This window comes from Periplaneta americana, chromosome 6 (assembly GCF_040183065.1).
Source record: "Periplaneta americana isolate PAMFEO1 chromosome 6, P.americana_PAMFEO1_priV1, whole genome shotgun sequence".
In the NCBI taxonomy this organism is placed as follows: domain Eukaryota; kingdom Metazoa; phylum Arthropoda; class Insecta; order Blattodea; family Blattidae; genus Periplaneta; species Periplaneta americana.
Genome location: NC_091122.1, coordinates 69,277,093 through 69,294,628, shown reverse-complemented (window position 1 = coordinate 69,294,628; position 17,536 = coordinate 69,277,093). Strand labels below are relative to the sequence as shown.

The following is a 17,536-nucleotide window of genomic DNA, read 5'->3' as shown; positions in this document are numbered from 1 at the left end:
CTATAATAAAAAAAGTTTTCTTTTCAGTCTTTCTGAACAGTGTTTAGTTGTATAAATAGTACCTGTAACCATCCGCTGAATAGAATAATGTCAACTGTTACTAGCGCCGAGCGGTGTCTATTAGAACTTACAATACTGTAGAGGTTTAAATTATTTGGGCTCCCATTCTCATACAGTACTTGGTTTCCGTGGTAACGTGACGTCATGCACTAAAGAAAGATTGTATGAGTGAAGTGCGTTTCTGAGTCTTTCAGTTAAGGAGAACTGTCAGACTTGTAGGTGGAGTAACCAGTTTGCAGATCTAACGATACTAATAATAGAGAAGGGTTGAAGCTAGTCTCCAAGGCCGGGGGCTATTGTTTAAGGGCTGTGAAATTTTACAGTATGTACTACCTGACTCGAAAATAGTATTCATATTCCTTGTGTCCAAGCAGCCACCCCTGCAGTGGTAAATTAGCTGGTTCAGGAATACACCCCACATACATTTTCAAAGTTTAAAAGTTGTTTTCCGAGGCGGGTATTATTTCTTCTCATGAGCTTATCAGCTTGCCAGTTTTGTTCCAGCTCTTATATTTGAAAGTTTAATGCGTGCGTAAATGTACATATGTAATTTAATAGTGTGTACGTATATATTAACTTATTATTTAATGTATTTAGATTGTATTAATGATAAATGCATATAGTGTATTCATCCTACATCATAGTGTATATTATATGTTCAATTACTTAGGTACAAGTACACAGAAAATATTGATAAATGAGTGCGAAATATGTATCCCGAAAATGACACGGTTTGTAATCTATTAGAAATGCCGTTTTATAGACTTAAATATGAGAATAAAAATTGTTTTAAATTCTGGACGACCTACAGTTTCATTTGTTCTTTGTTTTAAAACGTGCTAAGAAAATAGAGAAGTTGTATAAAATAACTTTCAAACATTTTTTCGATGAAAGAAGCTTTTCTGTTTGAAAATATTGAAAATTTCACTGGAATGCTACATCACTAAGAGATAGGAGGATTGACTTGGCATGCAAGAAATTGGATGAGTCCTGAAATAAATTAATTTTCCTGTTTGGATGTGTTCTAGAACTAGTAAAATTGTACGTAGTTTACGAATAGTAGGCCTACTCATATATTGGTAAAACTGTTCATGTATTTGGTATGTGAACAGCACTTCACCTAATTTTTTTATGGCGAGCCGCTACTGATGCTTTTAAGGTTTTAACGACTGTATAAAGTCATAATAATCAGTACATAACAATGGGTTAGAAAGAAAAATACCAGAGATATGCATATCATCTTTTGTCACAACATAGATACCTTTAGGATGCACAATATATTACAAAATATAGTTTTCGCCAAAAATTGATAAGACAACTTTTGCCTCCAAATTACAGAATTATAACATGCAAAACAAAAACATTACGCAACATCGCAATATTTCAATATAAAATTACAAAATGATAGATCTTCTCTTTCATTAGTGTAAGTGGAAATTACAATTATTGTGAAGAGAAATTAAAAATCATAGTTGTTCCTGAATTTCTTACAAGAACCATCCTATTTAACACAACAGAGTTGCTGTCAATCATGGCACACTTACCACACTAATGTCCGTCTCATTTTCCCATTTGGGTCGCACAAAATAGTCTTTATTAGTGGATTCTGGCACACGTGCCCTAGCTACCCAACCTTTCTCTCCGGGGCAGAGTGATCTGAAACATGACAAACGATCTGTGTAGTCATTGAAACTAACCTTATAAAAGCTACAAGTGATGTCGCGATAATTATGAGTACGGTCATTTTGGGAGATCTCGACACTTTTAAGAAAAGTAGCCATTGCAAGCACTGTTCCGAGTGAAAAAAAGTTCCAACTATATGAGATCTGTGTTGTGTTTGTAAGCTCTGTGTAAGTGAATATCGTAGCTTCAAATTCTGTTTTACGTTCACAGAAGGCAATAAGCACAATAAATCTATAAATGTGAGTTACACTTTCCTTTTGGTCATGAAATATAATATATTATACCATCTTTAGTGTATTGTACGTTGACTGGATGTGTGTGATATTAGTAGATGCACAAATTATTGTATATGTGTGTGTGTGTGTGTGTGTGTGTATATATTTTTTTGCAGGTTAGTAAATGCGCCAAAATGATTACCCTCAAACAATTATCTCTATGTTGAATCTTTCGTACACTACTTTTAACACTTGAATATAAATAATTGATTAAATGGCGATCTTACTCGTGTTAATTGTGTAAGCTTGTGTGGCTTACAGCTGTTTCGGTGCTTCTTCACACCATCCTCAGAGCCTACTAGATCTCTGCGTCATCTCGAACTTCGCTGTTGTGTGGGTGCATTCGATTGTTCAAAAGTGTTGAAATGTGGTGTCAAATAGTGTCAAATAAATACAACCACACAGGTGTATACAAACTCACATGCAGTAGTTGCGACAGTTTCTACATTGGACAGACAGGCAGATCATTCCAAATTCGATACAAATAACACATTAAAGCAATAACCAGAGGACACAATACATCTACATAGGCCTATGCCGAACACATAACTAATGTCAACCACACATACAATAACATAAATATAGACATGGAAATGCTACACATACAACCCAAAAACCAAAAACTCAACACACTAGAACAATATGAAATATACAGACACACTAAAACACACCCTGATCAAATTCTCAACACACAGATCAATTTCAGAACACACACACTATTTGACACCACATTTCAACACTTTTCAACAATCGAACGCAGCCACACAACAGGCAGCGAAGTTCGAGATGATGCCGAGATCTAGTAGGCTCTGAGGATGGTGTGAAGAAACACCGAAACAGCTGTAAGCCGCACAAGCTTATAGAATTAACACGAGTAAGATCGCCATTTAATCAATTATTTAATTATCTCTATTTCGAGTGTGCTGTGACCTTTTGAATGAAGGCATATCTCGGCGAGATTTCAAGACTGTATTTTGGGGAGATCTCGACATATGTCGAGTTCTCGTTGATTTCGCTTTTGTTCTTTGTTAGATAACTGGAGGACTGTCTCTATCAAAATTTTGTGTTTTTCCTTAGAAGAGTTCGCAATCCTTCATAGAGCATTTTAGTGCCACTCTGTCCGTCTGTTTTTCTCTCTGTGTGTCTGCCTGCATGTATGAAACTACTCATTTTCCATTCAACCAATCTTAATTAAACCTTATATATTAATTTTCATTGATATCAGACAAATAGGAAAAGTCACAACTCTCGATACAAACATGAAAGGTTGTATGGATTAACAATTAATGAAGTAAGAAAACTGACATACTGCAAGATAACGTGTTTGATTACGATCTGGTTCTAGCCGAAAATTGATGTGAAATTCGCGTTGAAGAAGACATTACCACTTTCCCAAGAACACACAGACACCATCTGCACAAAGACATTTAGGTTTATCTAATTCCTCACCTACTGATACTTCCTTTGAAAAACTGTCGCCAATACTTCATCTGATGGGAAAAAAACTGCAAGACTCAGACATAATAACGTCTGAAAACAATAGGAAACAGCTGAAGGAGACTAAATAGCAAAATGAAGTTAAGTTTTCCCACAAATGGAAGGGATGTAATGTTCAGCGTGTATGAGGAGGAAGCTAGTTCATCAAACAATCTGGACAATAAAAAAGAACCTACTGTGCCATGTATAGTGGATATTATTACTACGATAAAAATATTAATAGAACTTTGGTTTCAGTGTGTTGGAGAATGCCAAAAAATGTTTCTCGAGGCATGTATGGAAAATAGCACCGATGAAAAATTCACATGAGACCAACATGAGTAAAAATATTATAAAATATTAAGATATATTGCACGAGCAAAGTTTGTGTTGTAAATGTTGGGTTTTAAAGTGTTTCCTATGTTTGTCATACTATGTCGAAATCTCCCCCATTATGGGAGAAGTCGATACTTTGGCATCGATTTGTATGATTTTAAATACTGATATATAAAATGATTACATTGTCCAGATGTGTAAATGTACGGAAAACACATCCATACATATAGAGGGAAAAAATTAGGATAAAATTTGCATAAATTGGTCCCAAAATAAACATTTACCTTAGTGTGTTGAGATGTCCCTAAACGATCTTATATTAATATCACCAGCCAAGAAAGAAGTGCAAAGAAATATCTCCTGTCTGTCGCCATTCTTGCATTCTTGCCCATTATGGGAGTTAATGAATCTTGTTTTACATCAGAAGTGTGCTAACTCTATGATGTGCAATTCTGACTTATCATAATGTAAAACACATCTGCATTCTGTTCAGCATGGTTTTCATTGCAAGGCCTACTGGAAAAATTTATCTTGTAATACACAGGTATTTTTCACTAAACACAAATTTACACAGAAGTATAAACAGTCACGATGAACTCTAATGTGCACGGTAAAAACACAGTCTACTATATACAGTCACGAAGCTTGAGTTTTGAGGGTGCTAGAAACAATAGACTGTGCCAATACTATTTCGCATTGTCTGTAATGAGGCAATATTAGCATCCTAGTGGTGAGCAACTACCTAATGTTTGCATATTTACTACGTATTGAGCTTCGTGACTGTATATACTAGACTGTGGTAAAAAGGTCGTAAGTCAGAAATTAGTGGTTTTGAGTTACGACCTCCATGTGAATACGAAAAATGTACTTCTTCAGATGGTATAAAGGGCACATGTATATCCTATTCCATAAAGATGTTAAGCATCCAGCCCATCATAATGATACTGGTTTTCATTTCAAACTTTGCTTTTGTTCTACTCAAACTTGTAATGTATAACATATGCCCTTCTTATCGCGCAGAATAGAACTAAACCGTAGAATAATGCGAAAGAAAGTCAATGACAATAAAAATACAATATGTCACAATATGAATAAACTGCAAGTTAAAAAAAAATGGCACAAGATTAATCAGTAGAATCCTTATAATTGAATGTTTAATTGGTTGGTGGTTGTGTGATTTAAAATAATCCTAGATCACTTAATTTGCATGCTGATCATAGGTGGAGAGGGAACCATTTCCTTGGGGGGGGGGGGGCAAAGCAAAACCATAGACTCCCCATATAACGAGGTTATGGGGGACATCATTTATTTCCTTCCCCACGTTATAGCTTGACCGTGGTACAGTATATCGGAATATGATTATTTAATAAAGGTATTTTCGAGGGCATGTTTCTTACAATTATTTTTTTTACATCCACGATGTTTCAGACCAAGTTGTATAAGGCTTGAACTGTAGGTTTAGTACAAATTATAATAGGGCATAACTTAAAACAATCTCCTTTTTCTTTCTCTCGTACAGAGATGCATACATCAATAAACCTACGTAACAGTGCTAACAGAAACATTTACTATAAAATTTACCTTCCTGAAGATATCATAATTATGAAATGCAAACTCGAATTATTTTATTTAATCTCGTCTTTGAGTTTACACATTATACCGGGATAACTTTTCTTTATTCTGCATTGTTGTGCAGTATGTTATTCATATTTCTCCAAGTGGCGGCCTAAACACCTGCAGACTTGTACAGGCTGTTACAAAAGAAACATTACAGTGCTTCCATTCCTCAAATGAGGTATAGAAATTCTTATACATTCAGAAATTTAAAATAAATATTATAGTCCAAACACATGATCAGAAGACATTAATTCATCAATTTAAGAACAGAAACTTAATCATTAACAAAAGCAAAAAAGTTCTTTTGAATTCAATATTTCCTAACGTTAATAGAAAAAAAATTCAGACAAGTTTGGGGTTACAATGCCCCCCATAACTCCGCCTATGATGCTGATATATAATCGAGAGTTTACCATGCTGCTATGCATATGTTAGATCCAAAACTACGTACAAACTGTCGATATAGGCATAAGAAATAACTGTATTCAGATTTTCATGGTAAATTAGTAGTATGGTAGTATTTTATTTTACGACACTTAGAACTGCGGGTGCAGCATTAGAAAAATGAATACAGCATTTGCCATCTACAAAGGTAGCCTGGGTTCGAATTCCACTGGGCACAATTGGAATTTGTAATGAACGAAGATGATGTTCAGTGATAGATTTTCACAGGGATTCCTGTTTCTTCTACCTATACTCAAATATTGTTCCATTAATCATCAGTGACAGTTTCTGTTCTAACACTCTTATAGAGGGATGCTTGAGTGAATGACATTAGTACCAAATTCAGAGGGAGGAGGGGTAGTTTCAAACATAGAGGTCATCGAGGGGTTAGGTACAGCTTACAGCAGTAAAATTTTTGGAAATATTCAACATTTTTTCCCTCCATTACTATATCTTTTACAATAATGAAAATTGGTATGAGTAAAACACTGTCGTTCTGTTATATGAAAATATATATATATATTTTTACGATTAAAATTTTTTTTTTTTTTTCAAAATTCAAAATGGTGGCAGTTCACTGTGCAGTGATGAACCATTTCCCTCATAACTCATAAACTTGTTAACTTTTTAATGTTCTCTCTCTTTTATTTCATTGCTGAAACTCATGTTTACAATATCATGCTCTTTCAACTACATTCCTTAATAAATAATATATATATATATATATATATATATATATATATTGTGTTAGAAGAAAATACTTACATCTGACCATTTTTTTAAATGACTTTATTTTTTATCACACAATCTATCTAAGGTAGAGAAGTGATTTTGCATCATATTGTAAATATGACTTGCATAAATACCGGTATACAAAAAAATTTTCATCACAGGTTAGTGGATAGTTTTTGAACTCTGAGGGAAACGCTTCATGACAACACAGTGAACTGTCACCATTTTCAAGTTTGAAAAAAAAATATATAATTTTTTTTTTAAATCGTAAAAATATTTTTATCTTATAGCAGAAGGACAGTGTTTTACACGAACTAATTTTCATTATTGTACAAGATACATTAATGGAGGAAAAAATGTTGAACATTTCCTAAATTTTACTGCTGTAAGCTGTACCTAACCCCTTAAACATCAAAATTCAACATGTGCGAGAAATTCCTGATCTTTCTATGAGGGACAAGGTTCTAATGTGTGCTGCAAATCTATGGGTACGACAAGGGCTCAAAGGTTTACTCGCCTACCAGAAAGACTCATACAGAGGGATTTACAATCCTTTCCGAGGGCTTAGACCATGATGTTACAGCGTGGGACACTTCATAAATATGCTTAATTAGAAATCAAATCCTTATGTTAGCATTAAATGTAACCAGTTAATTCATGAATTCAAGCTGCTGTTTATGTAATCTTTACTGTATTAATTGAGCTTTATTTAAGTTGTATATATTTTAATTTATAGTTCTAGTAGCGATATGACATAAGGTTAAGGTAACTTTAAATAAACAAACCAATCAAAAGCTTACTTTTCCCCTGCTTCATCAGACGTCAGGGCTTTGTTAAAGTCTTGCTTATCCTGACGATCTTTTTCGTCCATGATGCGTTGCCTCTTAGGCATCTGTTCCAGATCACGCTGCCTCCTCTCCTCTTTACTTACGGCTACACAAAATTGTACTTGACTCAGTAACAACGTTCTTCAAGAATTTCAATCTTTACAAACATTTATTCCTACCAAATGAAAATTGAGTCATTGTGTCAAATAAACACACTGATTCTGACTGACGTTCTGGGATTTTGATGAAACTTGCTATATCAATGACTTTTCATAGTTAAGAATGGAAATCGTAAAAAAAAAAAAAAAAAAAAAAAAAAAAAAAAAAAAAAAAAAAAAAAAAAAAAATGTTTTTGTCCTATTTACGCCTAAACGCGAATTCAAAATCATACTAGTTATCTATGACCCCATATACCTTCATTGATTTGCAAATATTTTCATGTTATTCTCTGTCAAAATATGCACATTTAATTATATGTCCTATTGTCAAATAAATGTCCACCTATGAGTCTTCACACACATAATAGTAACAATACAGCTTATCGATCCTACATAATAGCCCGTTTGCGATCTCTATCTGTCATGGACGATCACAGTATGATATATATATTTTTTATTTTAGTAGGTTATTTTACGACGCTTTACCAACATCTCTAGTTATTTAGCATCTGAATGAGATGAAGGTGATAATGCCGGTGAAATGAATCCAGGGTCCAACACCGAAAGTTACCCAGCATTTGCTGATATTGGGTTGAGGGAAAATCCCGGAAAAAACCTCAACCAGGTAACTTGCACCAACTGGGAATCGAACCCGGGCCACCTGGTTTCGCAGCCAGACGCACTGACCGATCAATCGAATTATTGCATAGTATGATATTAAATATGCATATTTATTATACTTATTGATTAATCTTGTTGCTGTATTTTTAGTTAGATTTTTAAAAGTGTTTTTAATATCCTTTTAAAACTTCAAGTTAGTGTTTGTATAATTGGTCACATGTATTATGTAATTTTGATATACACTGTGTACAGATATCTATATTGTCTGAAGATGCCCACACAGGGCGAAAACGTTCACAAAATAATTAAAATGTGTTAACAAAAATATTTTTTGGGTTGACATTATAAATAAGTCAAGACGGAAACACTGAAATCATATTACTCGTTCATCATAATACGACTTATTGGATAATCTACAAAGATGAATTCAAAAGTCAAATTCTACATTCAAAAGTTATTAAGTATTTAAGTATTTTTTTCTATAAAAATTGTTGCGTCCTGCAGTACCAGTAGTTAATTACTATAATCTACACTTTTTAAATAAAGTAATCCTTCAAATCTAAACAAGTGTGCCTACCTTTGAAGTCAGCCGATATATTCAATATGGGTCGAACCCACTCACTAATAAGTTTGCGAGCACGCTCCTTGTTCTCCTTGGTTTCTTTGGGGTGCTTATACAGGTACATCACTGCCTTTCTAATACCAGATTGCTTAAGAGTATCTTGACTGATATCTGTGAACTAAAGACAAGAGCATAACATTATTAAGTAGTTTATAATTAATTGTGCTATTCCATTGCACTGCATTAAATCTACTGGCTTGGTAAATTGTGAAAAGACTGCTGCAAATTGCATCCATATGTACATTCATGGAAAGAAAAACTGGCCAGCTGAGAAATGTTTTCATAGCAGCCATGCTGTACAGCTGTACAGAAAATTTTGCATCATACTATCTCTATGATTCCACTTACTGTTTCCCTCCCACGACTTTTGAACGAACCTAACCCTATTCTTCTGTTATCTGTGTCTAATTTACATAATTATATAACTCAGACATGTTGCCCAGACATGTTCAAACATTTTTAACAAGAGCCAGAACAGGTCACATTGTCACCCAATTGTACCTACACCGATTTTACATTTCTGATAATCCTACTTGTCTGTGGTGTAATAATCATGATGAAGATCAGGAACACATTCTTCTATACTGTCCATCCATAAACCACAAAAGAAGTAAATTAAAATCATCAGTACCAGTTGCAGAAGACACAGCCCTGCAGTATATATTGACTACACCCCACCTCTGGCTACTAGCAACAGGCATCTATAATGAACACCGATCAAAATACCCCTCATTTCTCGTGAAAAACAACTGAATAGACTACAGTGGACTATAGTGGACTTTATGTTGTCAGCAAACAGCTGGATACATTAAGAAGATTGATTGATTGATATAACTCACGAAACTTCCATATACACGAATTTGACAATAAATAAGTCTTCAGATGCCCTCGATTTTTACCACCGCGCATACATGTGGAAAGCACATTGGCAAAATCTTATTGTTGAAATGTGCTGTAGCTCACTGATAAAATGCTTGACTACCTAGTGCAACACAAAAACTGCTCTGTTCTAAGAAACAAAAGCAAAAAGGAGAATGGAGTTCATTCAAGTCACCGCCCCCACCCCACCCCACCCCCATCCCCACCACCACCACTACTACTACTGTACTACTTGGCTAAGCGTGTAAGTTGCAACTGCTGTCATGACTGATAGCAACTGACAGATGGAGCATAGCTAGAAGAAGGAGGAGTTAATTTGGCGGGAAAACCAATTACGATCAATTCTTTACTCATTATACGTCAAAATTATGTACGATAGCATTATAGGGTTAATTAGTGTATCTCTTCCCACTCGAATATAAGAAGTATGTGATAATAGAGATTATTGATGTGTACACTGAATGACAGCCAAAAACGGGCCTTTTCCAGGCTACATAATTCTTCCAAAATGTATTCAGGAAACATAAAATAATTCTGATTAACATATGTTCAAACTGTAAAGATGTGATAATAGACCCTAATAAAAAATACTCACAGTCAGGGACCGAACACGAAACATTTTCTTAGGAGGCTGATGTGCTTTCCATTCAGCTATGAAGGAGATACAGGATGCATGTGTGTAACACTGAAGGTCATTGACATATATCCATAATATCTATTTGTTAGATCAACAAGCATTTTCTCGTATAAATATAGCTTCTGACCATTCTAAATCTTGCACATCAGGATTAGTTTTAATTGTGTTAATGTAACTTCGGGTTGAATTTATACAGATAACTGTACCATTTGGCAGTCAATTAAAAAACAAGGCCAGTCAGTTTCTTTGAGAGTATATACTTTACGCTATGAGAGGACAGGACTGACTTACCTCCCAGAGCAGCTTGAGGAGGTTATCCCTGATCTTGAGGGAGGGTAAGCTGCGGTCTGGCAGGGGTGCTAACCATACAGCCTACAAGGATAACATGCCGTGTTCAATAAATATGTGCTTCAAGTTATGTTTCCTCAGCTGGGACATCACTCTGGGAAGCATTGCAATCTTGTTTATAGCAGGCATCTGCAGCTCGTTCAGACACCGATCTTGCTGTAATAGAATTGCAACTACAGACATACTGCTGGCTACACAACAAATTTTCTTAAATATTACTTGCAGAAATTACCTTCAAGAAGACTGAATATAAGTAGGCCTACCTATGTTATTTGACTGGTTGGCTTTCAGTGGTAAATACTTAAGAACTAAGTCACTCCATCTTTCTGATTAGTGTCAGCTTAATTAATACCTATTTTATATTTTTTTATCAGCATTACATGCAGAATGCTGATGACTTTGTAAAAAGTTGGATATGAAGACATTCCAGTTTAAAGCTTGTCTGTGCATAAACAATCAAGTAATTTCGTGAGCAAGTCCATTATTCTGGTTCTGATTGATATGTACATCTATTATCAGGCAGTGCAGAAGGATTACCAATGGGTTCACCTATATAAAGCATTATTAACTGAAAACTTGATTCACAATATAAAACAAACATACATACTAAACACTGACAACAACAAACACACAGAGAGAATAATGTACTGACATCGATAAGTCGATGACATAATGGAAACAAAAGACAAATAGAAAACCTATATCAACAACTCAACAAAATACATCCCAAATTAAAGTATGCAATAGGAACAGAACATAACCAAACTATACATTTCTTAGACATAACCATAACCAAAACAAATAATAGATATGAATTCAAAATATACAGAAAACCCACCACAACTACAACACATACACAATTCATCAAACCATCCCATACAACATAAACATGCAGCTTTCCGTACAATGACACACAGATTAATTAGCATACCAATGAACAATAGATAGATAGACAGACAGACAGACAGACAGACAGACAGACAGACAGACAGACAGACAGACAGACAGACAGACAGACAGACAGACAGACAGACAGACAGACAGATAGATAGATAGATAGATAGATAGATAGATAGATAGATAGATAGATAGATAGATAGATAGATAGATAGATAGATAGATAGATAGATAGATAGATAGATAGATAGATATTTATTAGCGTTAGGAAATACAATGATTTCATGGCATCGTCAGAGTGAATACATAATAAATATGCGGTTACATACATGTTATTCCGACATACAAGATGTCTACAATAATATACAAATAATATACAATCAACACATTCAGTAATGAAGTCAATTCTCCACAGTTTTCTTCAGACCATTACTTGTACAAGGTTCTTGGTTTCCTTATCTTCTTGGGCAGTCTCACCCCAGACATGAATCAGATAGAAAAGAAGAGCAGTAAACACAAAAGGAGATACTAACTACTGTAAGCTAAATTTGGAGTGCTAAACTAAGATACTCATTGACAGTAAAAGGCATGTGGAAAAGTAAAATATGTTTCACTGACTTTTTAAATCTAGCATAGTTAAGGGCTTTAGTTTCAACAGGGAGTTTGTTGTAAAGTCTTATCCCTGTATGTGATAAGCTATTGAGACTTTTGGATAACTTATGATGATTAAAATGTAAATTATTGCCTGTTCTTGTGCTGTAGTTGTGATAATCAGAGTTTATTTTAAAACTATCATAATTTTGGTGGATGAAACAGACTGTTTCAAGAATGTAAATACAAGGTAGGGGCAAAATATCAAACTCTTTGAATATTTTTTTACTATCCGAGCGAATAGGTACTTTCTTTATAATTTTCAATATTCTCTTTTGCAGTCTAAACACTTGTGCAAGTTTTGATGACGACCCCAGATAATTATCCCATATGATAATACAGAGTGAACATAGCCAAAGTAAACCGCTCTAAGTAGTTCCTTGGGTTATATTGGTTAGGACACGGAAAGCATAACACAAACGACTTAGTTTATCAGTTAAGAATTGAATATGACTTTCCCACGTGAGGTTGGAATCAATCCATATCCCTAAAAATTTTGTACAATCGACGTCCTTTATTCCAGTATTATTAAGTAGTATTTCAATGGAGTCATGTAGTTGTTTCTGACTGAAATACATACAAACTATACTGAAGAACTAAACACAATAAAATATATAGCACAAGACAATGGATATAACCCTAACATGATAGACACACTAATAAAGAAGGCAAAACAAAAACAGAACAAACCAACACAACCACCGCATGAGAATAAATACATAACATTAACATATCACAATACCAATACATACAAAATCGCAACTTCATTCAGAAAACTAAAATACAAGATAGCATACAAAACAAATAACACAACACAGAAATATCTAAATAATCACATCAAACATTCAAATAAATATAATTCAACTGGCGTTTACACACTAAAATGCAATAGTTGTCCACATTTTTACATAGGACAGCCAGGAAGAACCTTTCAAACAAGATATAATGAACACATTAAAGCTATAACCAAACCCTACATCACATCAAATTACACAGAACATATTATCAACAATAATCATGACTACAATAATATAGAAACAGATATGGAAATTCTACACATCACACCAAAAAGTCCACTCTTAAACATCTTAGAACAATACGGAATACACAAATATACAATAACATACCCACAACATACCAGTATACTTAATACACAATTACAGTTCAATACCCACACATTATTTGACATCATGATGCATAGCACACAAACAACCACCCCCCACCATAAGAGCAACACACCCTCACCCCTAAAACTGACGAATGCAAATAGCAGAATTCAAGATCAACAGGAACAACAGTAGTTCGTAGGACACTGAAGATGACACAGCACCGGCATCGAAACGGACCATCTGTCTAAGGTACATAACTTTTTTTTTTTTAATTTAACACTTTTAACGTGTCATTTAACAATTTTACGTTTTTTAAACAGAGTGTTAACGTGAACCAGAATCAATGAGTACATCTCACTTGACGATATGTCAGAGAGAGAACAATAATTGTTTATATGCATCTGAAGTCTGACTAATGTAATATGTTACTAGTCAGCGATGTATACAATGGAGATGAAAAGGAACTGGCCACCCTACCTCATTATCTCTAGGCTTAATTGCCTCATGAATAATGTCTTATTGGTGTTACTTATGGCTTATGAGGTTTCAACCAGTTTTCGGACTGTTGACTAAACATACAACATATTGTTTTTAGTTTATATTATTCACTGGTCTCAACTATAAATAATAATTTACCCCAGATAGTCTTACTTATAGATGATACAAGTGTGATTATCTAAGTAAACAATATGATCACTTCATATAAACCTTTCTAATACAGTGTTGAACATAATTAATGATTGTTGATTGATTTAGTGCAGATAAACTAGCATGTCTTAATGTTCATAAAACCTTAGTACATGTAATAGTGCTCAGTCTTGCTATAATATTAGATTAAGTGAAATTAAGAGAAAACATGAAAGTGCAAGAATCACTTGTAGACTATATTAAAACAAAACTTTAATGGGAAGGAAGGTCAGTGCCGAGAGGAGAAGTGAAATTCTTTGTGTGAGTGCAAGATCTGAAATGGTGAGAAGTGAAATGAAGAAAAAGAATGACGAGTTTATAACAGAAAAGGGTGAAGTGGATGTTTCTGGTCCAGAGATGGCTAAGGACTTAGTAAGTAATTAATAAGAGGAGTGTAATAGCAAATTAAATAAGATGATAGAGATATTGAAAATAGGTAAGGAGTATGGTGGAGAAGGCTAGCTAGGATAGCAAAGTACAATATGTAGAAAATTAGTCAGATCTGGAAATGAAATGTAGCCTACACAAGAAACAGACACAATAACGAACATATTGAACAATGGTATAGTATGTTTTAGTAACAAGTATTATTAGAAACAATGTGTGTCCGATATAGACTAAGTGAACTGAAAATCAAAAACGGAGTGATAAAAGTGTCAATTTTGAATGAATTAAAGGAATGTAATAGGAAGTTAAGTAAAACGATAGAGATAATGAAAATTGGTGAGGAGTATGGTGGGGGAGGTTAGCTAGGATAGCGAAGTATAATATGTAGAAAATTAGTGAGATCTGAAAAGGGAATGTACTGGTACACAAGAAACAGACATAATAACGAACATATTGAGCAATGGTGTAGTATGTTTTAGTAACAAATATTATTAGAAACAGTGTATGTTCGATATAAGTGAACTGAAAATCAAGAACAGAATCGTAAAAGTGTCAATTTTAAATGATTTAAATTAAGTTGTTTGGTTTTAAAGGTGGGAATACTGATCAATTTAAATGGGGTCGAAAATTAAATTATAAGAGCGTCTACAAAAGGTACATCTGTAATTAATGTAATTGTGGCACTGGATACAAAATTGTGAGGTCCACCTTACATGGATGTAAATGTTGACATCAAACCATATTAAAACAAAACAATTAAGTTTGTTTGGTCATATGAAGAGAATGACAGAATATAGATTGCTGAAGAAGGTGTATGAATGGATTCCAAAGAGGAAAAGAAAGACCAAAATTGACATGGATAGAAGAAATAATTAGACCGTTGAGAGAAAGGGGATGGAAAATGGGGCGTGAGAGAATAGAGAGGAATGGAGAAAGGCTATAAAATCCTGAAAATGGGTGCAGGAAGATGACCTAGGACATTGTAAAACCTGATGATGATGATGATGATGATGATGATGATGATGATGATGATAATAATAATAATAATAATAATAATAATAATAATAAATTCTTCTGAAAAAGTAAATTATAAGAAAACATCATTAAAGGTTACTAGCCTGCTAATTTCTAAACATGATCAGCTATTTTCATGGTTTCTTATAATATTTTGAATTAAGAGTTTCCCATGTGATTTTCAAACACATATTTAATTTTCTGGATTGGTGTGTGTGTGTGTTCCGTCTATATGATCTAATACTGGTAAGCCATGTGACTGGTTACAGAAACTTCTGGTTACCCAATATGACATCCAAAATTTCAGTGGTATATTGTATACCATCTCTCTCACTTTAAACCATTTTCTTTCCTGGTCTCCAAAAAGTGTAAAAGTGGGGCTCAACTGCATATATATTTACTTATTTTTCTACCTACAGTAAAACTCGTTTTAGCATTCTCGTTTTAAGAAATTAATTCAGAAGTCCTAGCAAAACTACAATAGGCCTACAAACAATGTTGCTGATTCTTGCTTTTAAGGAAAATTTCAGTTTAAACGAATACAGCTGAATGGATTTGCAAATATAAAATCTGTTTAGTGAAATTCCGAACCAATTTCAAACATTAGTTACTAATTTCTGTGCAAGATATGAGCACACAAATGTGGTACTGGTAACCGTACATTGCAATCAATCTCTACTGAAAGTAAGCTTATAGCAATGTTATTGCGCATTTAAATTCCATAGGACACTTAAAAATAAGTTATTGTAATTTCTTGAAAATATAAGTAAATAAAATTGAAAGTCCCTAGCAAATAAAATTAATTGTGTGCGCAAATGATCTTCTCTGCAATCACCTGTGCGGCATGTCTCATGTCAGCCAGCAGGTGTGCTATAATATCATCATTATCGTTAATGTCAATATATTTTCTCTTCCTTCTCTTTTTATTTAACATCTGTTTTTTTCTCAACAGCATAAGCTCAAAGTCAGACATTTCGTCAAACCCTCTATTGAAAAGAAAGAAAAAAAGTATTAGTGAAATACTGGAAAATATTTACACAAAGATATAAAATAATATCTTGAAATGTAAGACATGCCATGACTGGATTCACAACAGTAACTCCAATAATACGAGACAAGACGTAATAAAATTCTACAGCAGAATCTTGAAGCCAAGTATTAGCATGCTACTGACAAGTTGCTAGCTTTAAGTATATGTGGAAAAAACCTGCGGCACTATCATAAAGTTTTTTATGCCAAATAAGTTACTAATTACAAAAACTTTTAGATGTACCACAGTGGATCACGAACAGACCAAGAGTGCTATCTTAACAGCAGAGACAACTAATTGTAGTATGACAAATCTACAGTGTGTATCATATTATTATAGTGAACTTAAAAATTTATAATGACTAAATTACATAGAATATGGAATACATAGATGTAATAGAAAAAAATTCACTACACTTCAAGTTTGTACAATGTGTTCAACTTAAAAGAGGACGGAGCATAGAAGAGTACATACCATAGTAGTAGTAATATTATGTATATCTACAGTTATACGTATACATCATAATTAGCAACCAAGCAACAATCAACTTTTATCATTCTAAATATAATGAAGAGCTTGCAGTTGAACATGGTAATACCACAGTCTAGTATATACAGTCACGAAGCTCAATACGTAGGGAATATGCATCCATAGATAGTTTCTAACCACTAGGATCACTACTATCGCCTCATTACAGACAATGTCGGCACAGTCTATTGTTCCTATTACTCTTAACAACTCAAGCTTCGTGACTGTATATACTAGACTGTGGTAATACTGTTTGTCTCCGACTACTGTGGGTGTGATTTAACTCTTCATTTTCAGAAAATGGTGAAATATTCGATTCTTTTTAATTTTATTTTTATTTTTTTGTCTGAAGTTTAAAAGTAAGGTTGCCAGAATTCTATTTCGAAATTCTATTGGGAAGTGCTCCAAAATAATTATTAAATGTCATGGTACTATGCCACTCTTCTTCATAATCCTAAACTTTACACTTCCATCTTCCGAAAGTTAAATTTTTTACAAAGATGTACCCATAACTCAGA

General features: G+C 33.8%; 1 pseudogene; it reads right to left on the bottom strand.

Moving 5' to 3' along the window:
- LOC138702252 (protein IWS1 homolog) overlaps positions 1-16,433 on the bottom strand; it is a 30,994-nt pseudogene extending 14,561 nt beyond the window's left edge.
- Positions 16,434-17,536: the final 1,103 nt, after the last annotated feature.